The following is an 11,278-nucleotide window of genomic DNA, read 5'->3' as shown; positions in this document are numbered from 1 at the left end:
CGGAATACACTTGAGTAAAGGACATATGTAGTTTATGTACTACTACTGCTTGCTCTGCCCACACACTTTCCCCATCCATGCTGTTTCCCTCTCTTTGTTTTCAAAAGCCATTGGTTAATTGACATAAAATAAGGACTTAGAAACTAAGCAGAGCGTCTAGACAAGTTACAATCAATTATGGCGTATCCGTTCTTTGACAACCCTGTGGTGGATGAAGGTGCTCAGATTATACAAAGAGCGTTTATCCCACCAGCCCCAAGGGTCTTCAGAGACAGAAGTAATGGTTCCCTGACCAGTATCTGTGGAAGAAGTATAGGTTCAGCAGGCCCAGCATAGTTTATCTATATAAATGTAATTGTCATTCTTAAAAAAAAAAAAAAAAACATAAATATATATATATGAAATAACACTTTAGCAACTCTTAAGGATGGCAATGAACACATAAGAGCAGCCTACCATCCTTTGTAAAAAGTAATAGAAGAAAGTCGGGAGTCAGGTGGCGGTGAGGGAATCGGGCTGGTAATCCGAAGGTCATGCCAACTGACGTTGTGTCCTTGGGCAAGGCACTTCACCCTACTTGCCTCGGGGGAATGTCCCTGTACTTACTGTAAGTCGCTCTGGATAAGAGCGTCTGCTAAATGACTAAATGTAAATGTAAATAGAAAGGAGAGTAGACTATAATAGTAGAAAGGAGGGTAGTAGACTGCAGTCTATGTAGGTAGGCCTAGACTATGTAGTCTGCTGGAATCACACACCAGGAAGCAAACCCACTGTAGCCAAGCTTTGACACTGTTCAGTCTGTCTGCATCTGTCTATGTCTTTGCATGTGGGACATTCTTGAACGGGCAACTATGCCAGGAAATATGAAGGGTATACCTTGCTTCAAAGCAGTACCTGAATATTATCATCAGTTTTTCAGGTAATCTTGAAACACAAAGAATCAAGGAGGACTTTTTATTCAATTGTATAAAGTATTTTCATTGTTTAAAGTAGCCTACATGTTGACAAGCCTGTATATTACCTCTCCTCTGGCTTCCCCAATATTATAGGTGCAATATACTGTCCCCATGGGTATATCCAGGCCCATTGGAAGACTCAGGGGGTGACTGCCTGGTGCCCCCATGGTTGAAAGCGTTTCTAAAATGCCCAGAGTGGCAAATATTAGACCAAGTGCCCTACTGTCTGCCATTCACATTGTGAAATATGCTTGAGTGCACAGGATGCCCCATGCAATAAATGACAGTGTGCCCTCTATACATGTAAAAAGAGTTCCTTTATAGTATAGAAAATGTGATGCAGTACCCTATAAGGTGCCCTTACAATGGCCTAAATTGGACTGTTCCCATGCCCTTACTTCCAATGGAAAAAGGTGATATTATGAAGTGCCCTTTATGCTGCCCCTACATGACAGTGTCCCAAATGTTGCCCTTTCCAAAGAAGACAATTAGATTCTGTGCCCAACAGTCTCCCCTAATGTGCCCAGTAGGGCATGCTTTCCCAAAGTGAGGCTGTGACAACACTTGGCACAGCCACAGTCTGTCACTGTCCAAGCCCCCTCTGGATCTGTGGAGGCAGACTATGTTAATTGGAAATACTCGTAATATAATAATGATAGTCATGCTGAGCAATTTTAAATGACTGTTCTGCCAAACAAAGTGTGCAGTTTGGGTCACCTTTTGATCTAAAAAGTCAGTGCTGGATCTGTGCAATACTAGTCATTTCAGTGAATCCCCATTTAAGTCATGGTTATCTTTCCCTTTTATCTTAAAGCTCAGCATTTAGCCTATTAGTTAATAAATGTGTGTGGCAAAGTTATTTTGAAGTAATTTTTGATTTTGTTCAAGATGTGAAGACAAAAACATTATTAGCCCACATCAAGTGCAATTAACCATGGCCTTCTTCAGTGTTTTGAATTTTATCCTACAATTTTCAATTGCTGCCACGTTCTTTTTTGGGCTATTATTCTCAATCTCCTGTTGAGAATATCGACCATAGGCTAGCCTGCCAGAACGGTTTCAGACAGCTCAGCAAATTACGCTAATTATCAGTAGGCCTAAATGCATATATATATATATATGTTAAGTAGATTTGGTAGATCTACAATTTACGCATTTTAACGGTCGTAATGGTTTGACAAGTTGTCTCCCTTGCCATGTTAATTGCGGCAACATTGCCCTTTTAGGGAACAAAAAAACTCAAAAAATCAATTTACGCTGCTGAAACAACACACCTCTGCTGCTTTACGCTATACTTTTTGCGACATAACTCCTCTTTTCGACGATCGCCTGATCTGGGCTGCACAGTCTAAGCTTATTGAGGTCTAGCTTGAATTAGCGTTGCCTGTTAGTGGAACGGGACGTTAGTGGAACGGCTTGAGGCTTAAGTCTAAGTTGACATTTACCCAAGTGAGACTTATTCGTGTTAGCGCGACTTGCGTTAGCGACGTTGATGGAACACCCCCCAGGTCTCTCCCCCGCTCCGAAAGCCGGAGGACCATCTTTTATAGGGCACAAGAATGTAAACATAGATTGTGACAGTCAGGCAGGAATGACGTTACAACAGTCTCCGAGAAAAAGATTCACTGCTCCCAACACATAACAGCTCTCACACTAGAGAGTTCATAGTTGGAGCTCTCCTTGTAGTCATGACAAGGACCGTTTAGCCAGTACTTTCTCCTGACCCCGAACATCTATTAACCTGACACATAGACACAATATACTGTTATTAATAGCAAGCTTACATGATAAACATTAGGGATGGGACATATGGCACTGACGCATCGATGCTTGTGTCGCAAAACCAATACGCACAGTTTCGAAAAAGTGGTTTGGAGCTTGTGTCAAATGACGATGCCACGTGATTGATGACGTTCAATGCTTCAGACGTCACGAACTGGTTCAAAGTTGTGGCGCACTTCTAAACCTTAAAAGAGGGAAAGAAACCAGTGCTTATCGTCTTAATAGGAGGCGAACACTACATTGGCAGAAGCGCAAACAGTCATTAGTAGAGTACATAGTTATTATTAGAAGACGATTAGAGAATTATCATTAGCAGAGGAGAAGTGGATTACATTAGCAGAATAGTATAGTTCATCAGCAGAAGAGAAGTAGGTTATATTAGCAGAAGAGCAGAAAGTAGAAGACGATATGGATGCTACCGGAGGAAGAAAGCGATCAAGAGTATGGGAACATTTTGATATGTTATCCCCCAAATGTGGCCAGGACGGAGGACCCTCTGGACTACTGGGTCACACGCAAGGCCCTTTACCCTCCGTTATTTAAAGTGGCCATGCAGTTTCTGTGCACACCAGCATCCTCAGTGCCTTGTGAGAGGATCTTCTCCAAGGCTGGAGAAATTGTGAGCCAGAGGAGAAGCCGCCTGAAACCCAGTACAGTCGAACAAATCCTGTTCCTGAATAAGAACTTATAAATGTTCTCAAATCAGACTGTTGCACAAACACATTCCCCCGAACCCCGTTATGGTACACTGCCTTTTCATATTGCACAAGCACATCCCCACTGTCCCCACAAATATTCCCCTGATTCACAATACATATCACAAATGTAAGGAAAGAGACAGCTATATAAGCAGAGTGGTCGTGTAGGCTACTACTCTGTATCAGCGGTCATTTAATACTTCCATACACTTAAGCATTCTACCGCCCTTATACTGTTTGCTGAACATTACAAAGTGTGGTGTAGACTAGTTGAACATCACAGTAAAACATATTTATTGTATGAAAATTACACAGTTCTCAAATACACATGTATGGTTTTAATGAATGAACACGAATATTAGACCACCACGTAGCCTTACAAAAATGAAGACATTGAATAATTAACAGGCGAAGTACCATCGAAACTACTGGTACATCTCATTCAGTTGAGATGGCTGCTATGATTTTAGCTGACCACTAGATGTCACTGTGCTCTCCAATTTCAATGCGCCAATAGTTCGGCTCTTTGGTTCGGCACAATCCGGAAGAAACCACCAAAGCTTCACAAGGCATCGTTTTCCCATCCCTAATAAACATACTAACTAGTATCCAATGACTAGTTCTATTGATTAGTGATTAATGTAAGCATACAGGAAATCCCAATTTCTTCCACAGTACCCAAGAGCGCTGACGCTGATTATCTAGCTGTGCTCCGACTGCGTGATATGACGAGATGCTAGTGGCACGCTGAGGTCTCAGAGTCTCCTGCCCGAGTTCAAGTTCTGCCCGATTAGCAAGCTATTTTTACTAATGTTTTGTTAGCAATTGAATGGTAATGCAAGCTAGCTAAAAACAATGTTAGTTAGCTTGGCTAAACTGGTTTTCATAGCAACAGAAATCAACAAATCAGATCAGTCGAACTTTATTCAGAAATGGGGGGATGGCGGGAACATTAAAGGTGTAGGTACAGTAAAAGTGAAATGGAACGCGTCTTTCTGCCTTGAAGCTGCGTGCGCATCAACAAGACCCCATCTATATGTAAAGATAACATCCAAGCTAACTGCAGCTTTGTATACCATATGTACCGTGTTATGGTTGTTTGAGTTAAACAACTTGCTAAATGAATTAAATGTCTGTTAAATGTCAAATCCAACTATAAATGTATAAAAGAGAGTTCCAATCAAATCTGAATTTGTTTTAAACCTAAGCTGGGTTGCACCAACAAGGATTAACTCTTAAACTAGGTTTAAACCAAGTTTGTCTTTTAATCCAGTTGCACCAAACTTTAAACCTAGTTTAACCTTAGTTTACAATTAATCCTGGGTAAATCTAACTCTTTGGCAATCTCTGTTTAATTTCCATTTAAATCTAGATTAAATGTAAATCTGTTGCACCAGTCATTTTAAACCTAGTCTAAACCTGGATTAGCAGTTATATTTAAACCACCCCTGGAGGACGTTTATCTCAGTTTTATTGACAACATGGCTGCATATCTTCGCTGGATGGGGTTAGAGGAAAGTGTTCCTCGCAGGAAAATTAGAGATAGGTTAAACCCAATTGAATTCTATGACAACAGCGAGTTTTCACAGCGGTACAGATTTACAAAGGAGTCTGTCATATACCTGAATGGGAAGGTTGGACCAGCAATCAAGCATGGAAGTGAGAGGAATTTTGCTGTGCCACCGCTTCTCCAGCTCCTAGTAGCTTTGCGATTTTATGCTACAGGGTGTTTTCAGATGGTTGATGGGGATCTTTTTGGAGTTCATAAATCCACAGTCTGCAGAATTGTCAGCAGAGTGTCCAAGGCAATTGCAAGTTTAAAGGCTCAGTACATTCACTTTGAACCAAGGAGAGAGACAACAGCTGGATTTTATGGGAGAGCAGGTTTTCCAGGAGTAATTGGGGCTATCGACTGCACCCACATTCCCATTACCAACCCAGGTGGTGGGAATGGGGAACTGTTTCGGAATCGAAAGGGCTACTGCTCAATTAATGTCCAAGTTGTGTGTGATGACCAGGCCCAGATCACACACGTTGTTGCAAGATGGCCAGGATCCACACATGACAGACGAATCTTTGACAACGGTCAACTTTGTGCACTGCTGGAGAGGGGAGATCCGTGGACACCTAGTGGGGGACAATGGCTATGCATGTCGCCCATACCTGATGACTCCACTTTTGAACCCTCAGACCCAGGCAGAAAAAAAGTACAACTACTCTCACATTCAAACAAGAGGGGTAATAGAGAGAGTGTTTGGGGTGTGGAAGCGGAGATTTCCATGTATACAGTTGGGACTCCGCACAAAATTGGACACTACCCTGACCATCATTGTTGCAGTAGCTGTTTTGTACAACTTTGGGAAGAGAGTAGGAGATGATCTACCCGAGGAGGATGAGCACCCACTTGAGGATGATATGGAAGATGCTCAAGTGCAGAATGCTGCAAATAAATACATTGCACAATTTCAGTTTCAGAATTCATTCAAAAATCTTTCTATTTCTTGTGACTGGCTTAGATCCAGTAGCCTCTGCTTCTGAAGAGTTAGGACCTCTTTCTGTAGCAACAGGACATCTTCGGTCCATCAGCACCGGATCACCTCAGGGCTGCGTCCTTTCTCCTCTGCTCTTCTCCCTGTACACCAACAGTTGCACCTCCAGTCATCCGTCCGTCAAACTCCTGAAGTTTGCGGACGACACCACCCTCATTGGGCTCATCTCTGGTGGAGGCGAGTCTGATTATAGGTGGGAAGCGGCCAACCTGGTGACCTGGTGCAGCCAGAACAACTTAGAGCTCAATGCTCTTAAGACAGTGGAGATGGTTGTGGACTTCAGGAGGAACACAGCCCCACTCACCCTCATCACCCTGTGTGACTCCCCAGTCAACACTGTGGAGTCCTTCCGCTTCCTGGGCACTATCCTCTCCCAGGACCTCAAGTGGGAACTGAACATCAGCTCCCTCATCAAGAAAGCACAACAGAGGATGTACTTCCTTCGGCAGCTGAAGAAGTCCAACCTGCCAAAGACAATGATGGTGCACTTCTACTCAGCCATCATTGAGTCCATCCTCACCTCCTCCATCACCGTCTGGTACGCTGCTGCCACTGCCAAGGACAAGAGCAGACTGCAGCGTATCATCCGTACTGCTGAGAAGGTGATTGGCTGCAATCTGCCTACCCTCGAGGACCTGCACACCTCGAGGACCCTGAGGCGAGCGAGGAAGATTGTGGCTGACTCCTCCCACCCTGGACACTCCCTGTTTCAGTCACTCCCCTCCGGCAGAAGGCTGCGGTCTATCAGGACCAATACCTCACGCCACAAAAACAGTTTCTTCCCTTCCGCTGTTGTTCTCTTCAACAAGGCCAAGGGACCACACTGACTCAAATGACTTCTTGCTTAAAACACTCTGCTTTTTGCACTGCATTACAACATGGTATCTTGTACATTTGTATTTTTTGTAATATTTGTATTTTTGTATTTTTATATTGTAATTTACGGCAACTTATATTTGATTGTATATTTAATTATATTCTAATCACACTTAGTACTGCTAGTTTATGTACCCTTAGTATAGTTAGTCCACTAATTTAAATTTTAGGTATATGTTTATTGTATGCACCTTCCTGCCAAAGCAAATTCCTTGTCTGTGCAAACTTTCATGGCGAATAAATCCCTTTCTGATTCTGATCTTTTTTCATTTTTGCATTTTATATGTCGAGCATGCATCTCTCCTTCTCTAATGTGAGAAGCTCCTGGTGAGAGCTAAGCTTAGGGTGCTTAGCAGGGGGCTTCACAGGTGATGCTGCTGCTTCGATGTTTCCATGAGGCTCCACTTGCTCCAGTACGATGATAGTGTCAGCTAGACAAAACAAAAAAACATAAAAACATTAGGAGGCTACCTACAACTATGCACAATGCACTTTACTCTTGATGTCTCTGACGTCCAATGACATAGGAAATAACTAATTTAATAAATTACCATAGGCTACTAAAGAGAACATGGAACTGTTATTTCTGTAGTATGATGTGCTATTCAATTAGAAAATTATTAACATCTGAGGTGTATGTACAGTAATACATAGGCTCTAACAAATGCTTTGTAGGCAAAATTATAGCCTATTTTCGTAATTTTTGTCACGTTATTGCTGCAACCAACGGCGTTGGAGTTCGTAGTTACTTGCAGCTTCTGTGGCTGTACTGTCATCTAATGCGCCGTCATCGTCGTAGGGGTTGGGGAGGGGGGAAATCTGCTGCGGGATCATATCAATGATCTTCTTTGACAGAGGATCCGTAGCATTGATTGGTGGTCCTCCGCCGGTTTGAAATTGGCTACGCCTCTCTTCCGCCGCATCTTTTTTGGCTTTAGTCTTGAGGTTTTTCCAGCAGGCTTTAAGTTGCGCCCTGTCCCTCGTCTCTTTAATACCGGTAGAGCCATTGAAGCACTCAGCTAACCGGACCCAGTTCCGCTCCTTCTTTTCTAGAGTACTGCTGTCAGTCCTCTTGTCCTAAATTATCACCCCAAACTCCTCCATCAATTCAGTCAGCAACATCTTTTCAAATGTTGAAAAGTTTGACCCTCTTTGACGTGCCATAGCTAGCTAGCTGGCTATTTGTAACGTAGTTTATTATAGCCGCTGTAGTGGTAGCCTAGGCTATAAACGGTAACTAACGGTATCAGTAACGGCATTTATTCAAAAAGCTGCTATAGGAAAAAGAGCGCATGCATTCATTTAGGGCTATTTAGTTCCGTAGGCTATTTGTTAAACATACGTTGTGAATTTGTTTACATTTCGTCGGAATCCATCATGGCGGACATTGAACATAAACTAATCCTGTTTTAACCCTTGTTTAAACTAGTTTCACTAATCCAAGGTTAAATTTAAGATGTGCAACACATCTCTGATTAATTATAAACCAGTTTAAACATAGATTTACTAAACCTAGATTAACTCTAAACCAGGATTAATTTAACCCTTGTGTTATCTTCGGGTCATTCTGACCCATCAGTCATTGTGACCAACCGTCGTATTGCGACAAATTTACCTCATACAAAAACAAAGTGAAGCATTTTCTTTTAACTGTCGGGCTGTCTCAGACCCCCCACATTGGAATGGTTAAAAGAAAATTATTTTTATTTGTTTTTGTATTGGGTAAAATTGGGTAAACACAACAATGGTTCGTTATGAACCTTTGGGTCATGTGACCCGAAGGCAGCACGAGGGTTAATCCATGTTGGTGCAACCCAGCCCCAGAGGTTTAAAAGGTTACCTTTGCCTAAACTGACATGCACCAACTCGGAGAACTGAGTTTCAACAGCCATTTAGTCTCTATTTGTTACTCTACTCTTAAGGCATGTTTAACTTAATGTCTGCACCTCTCTGTCACCAACTGTCTCTGGAGTGGGGGGTGGGGGCTTCACAGGGTGTCTACAGGTATAAACAAGTTAAATGTAAGACCTTTTAATACCACTTCCAAATGAAATTAAAGACCAAACTTACGATGGAAATACAAATCAAAAGTGGAAATATACAGTAATCTTTCCAAGTAAACACTGTCTGTTCAATATGAACAGTATGGTAAAATGACAATAATCGGTTGAGTTTAAGAACATTGACTAAATGTGTCTAATGCGGAAGGATAACACAAAAATGTAATTGCTGTCCTAAATTATACTTATTATTACACTAGGGTGGAAATGGTGGAGCAGAAACTAACAATTCCATGAATCCCATGGAAACAAAGGCAAATGTGTGAGATGTACTGATGTGGAGCACAAATGATCCAAGAAGCAGTACTTCTCTTGAGTGGTTTTTATTCAGATGAATAATCATTGGATTCAGGTCAAAAGTCTATCACTTGAACTAGTTTCATCACTTAAGACACAAAGTCAGCAGCTTGGCATACTGGCACATGGAAAGGATTAAACATTTAGACTTTCATCAAAGTAATGCTGGCTTGTCCTTTTTCATCAATGTCCTCAAAAAAGCAGGCTGCAGAGCTACTGTGTCTGTGGGGTGACTGTCTCTGGAGTGCTGGCAGGCAGGGGCAAGCAGGGCCTGCAGGCAGGCAGGCAGGCAGGCCAGCTGGATGAAGCTGTCCTGGGGTCAGGTCTGAAGAGAAGCTGTCCAGCTAGAGAGGGGTAGTCCAGCAAGGGGTCTGTGTGGATCTCACCATCCTCGAGTCTGTTGCGTCCTCTGTTGAACTCTGTTGAGCAGGCCTCTGCATGACCCTCCAGACCTGTCAAAGTGAAGAAAGGGTCCATGTCAGTTGTGAAAAATGAAGCTTTTCCCATCTACACTTGATACAGACTTCAGTTTTGACTATGAAAGGCAGTGTCATTACTTGAACTTGAATCCAAATGTGTTGACCTCATGGAGACCCATGCAGTCACTCAAAACACGGGTTCGATTCCAGGCTCTGGCAAGAGTATTTACCTCTAAACTGGTCAATATATACACATCTGACAAAAGACCAGCTCGACCTTTGCTTGTAAACAGTGATTCTGACTGTCAGAGACCTTTAAATAGCCTGACTTACCGAAATTGGCTAAACTAGCTACGACATATTGGGGTGTGGCCTGTAGCGCCACCTATTGTCTCACATGGCCCATGTTTGGTATGGTAGTTAGTAATGGTCTGCAGTTTCAACATGCCAAATTTCACAACTTTTTATGGTACTGGTCTAGGGGCTGCCATTGACTCCCATGGGTAAAACATAATAATAATAATAATAATACCACCAATAACAATAGGGTTCTCCTACCGGAGGAACCCTAATAATAATAAAACTAACAATAACAATAGGTTTCCTCCTTACGGAGGAATCCTAATAATAAAACTAACAATAACAATAGGTTACCTCCTTACGGAGGAATCCTAATAAAACTAACAATAACAATAGGTTTCCTCCTTACGGAGGAATCCTACTAATAATAATACCACCAATAACAATAGTTTCCTCCTACCGGAGGAACCCTAATAATAATAATTATAAGAAAAGGTAGAAACACTCGAGGTGGCTGCGCCGCTTCGCGGCTCGGCCACCAATTAAAGACAAACCCCTATGTGACACGAAAAGCAAGTATTTAACTAGCGAGGGTACAATTTCTGGGGAAATTGTAGGGTGTGCTTGCTTGCGTCGGTTGCACAGGGGTCAGTTTTTGAATGACATTTTTACAACTGATATTTCTGTATATTTTATATAAAAATGCATACTTATTATTTATAAAGATGACATAGATTTAAAAGCATTTTTTTTTGCTGCTCATTTACAACTGAAAATACAAGTGAAGTGTAGAATGAAATAGATGTCTTCTCATTTCCCCTGCAAGAGGCAGCCTCATCGTTGAAACAAAACGAATAAATTGGGCAGACCGGTGTAAAAATTGACCTAATCTCTATGACTTAAACGTCATTTTAAGTTTTTCCCTTCTCATGATATTTTCAGGCATTTAGCCTACTCATTGCATTCATTCATTAATAAAGAACCCCCTTTGAAGATTATTCTACGACCTTACCCAGCAGTAGAAGATGGAATCGCGATTCAAACAGTACCATCTGCTAACTGAAAATATGCCCCCCAAAACGTAAATAAGCTTGACATTTATTTAGTGGAAAATCGCTCATTCATAAAAAGCTCAGTGGTAGCGATCATTGTCAGTAACAACGCAAAATGCTATATAGCCCTGTGTGGAGAAGCTGCCCCGGTAAATTGTACTACTACGGTACAGTACTAGACTACTGCTGTGTTCGTCTTGGTAGCGATTGCGTTGGTTGAATTGGATTTAACGTTCCGTTGTACGGTTTAAACTGAAATTAATTATTTTCATGAACAGATTGACAACGT

General features: G+C 41.9%; 1 pseudogene; it reads left to right on the top strand.

Annotated features, from left to right (window-relative positions):
• The first annotated feature begins 3,150 nt into the window (after positions 1-3,150).
• LOC136960654 (putative nuclease HARBI1) lies at positions 3,151-6,438 on the top strand (annotated as a pseudogene).
• Positions 6,439-11,278: the final 4,840 nt, after the last annotated feature.

The sequence above is a fragment of the Osmerus mordax genome, chromosome 2 (assembly GCF_038355195.1).
Source record: "Osmerus mordax isolate fOsmMor3 chromosome 2, fOsmMor3.pri, whole genome shotgun sequence".
In the NCBI taxonomy this organism is placed as follows: Eukaryota; Metazoa; Chordata; class Actinopteri; order Osmeriformes; family Osmeridae; genus Osmerus; species Osmerus mordax.
The sequence above is the reverse complement of the archived record's forward strand: the minus strand, read 5'-3'. Positions and strand labels throughout refer to the sequence as shown.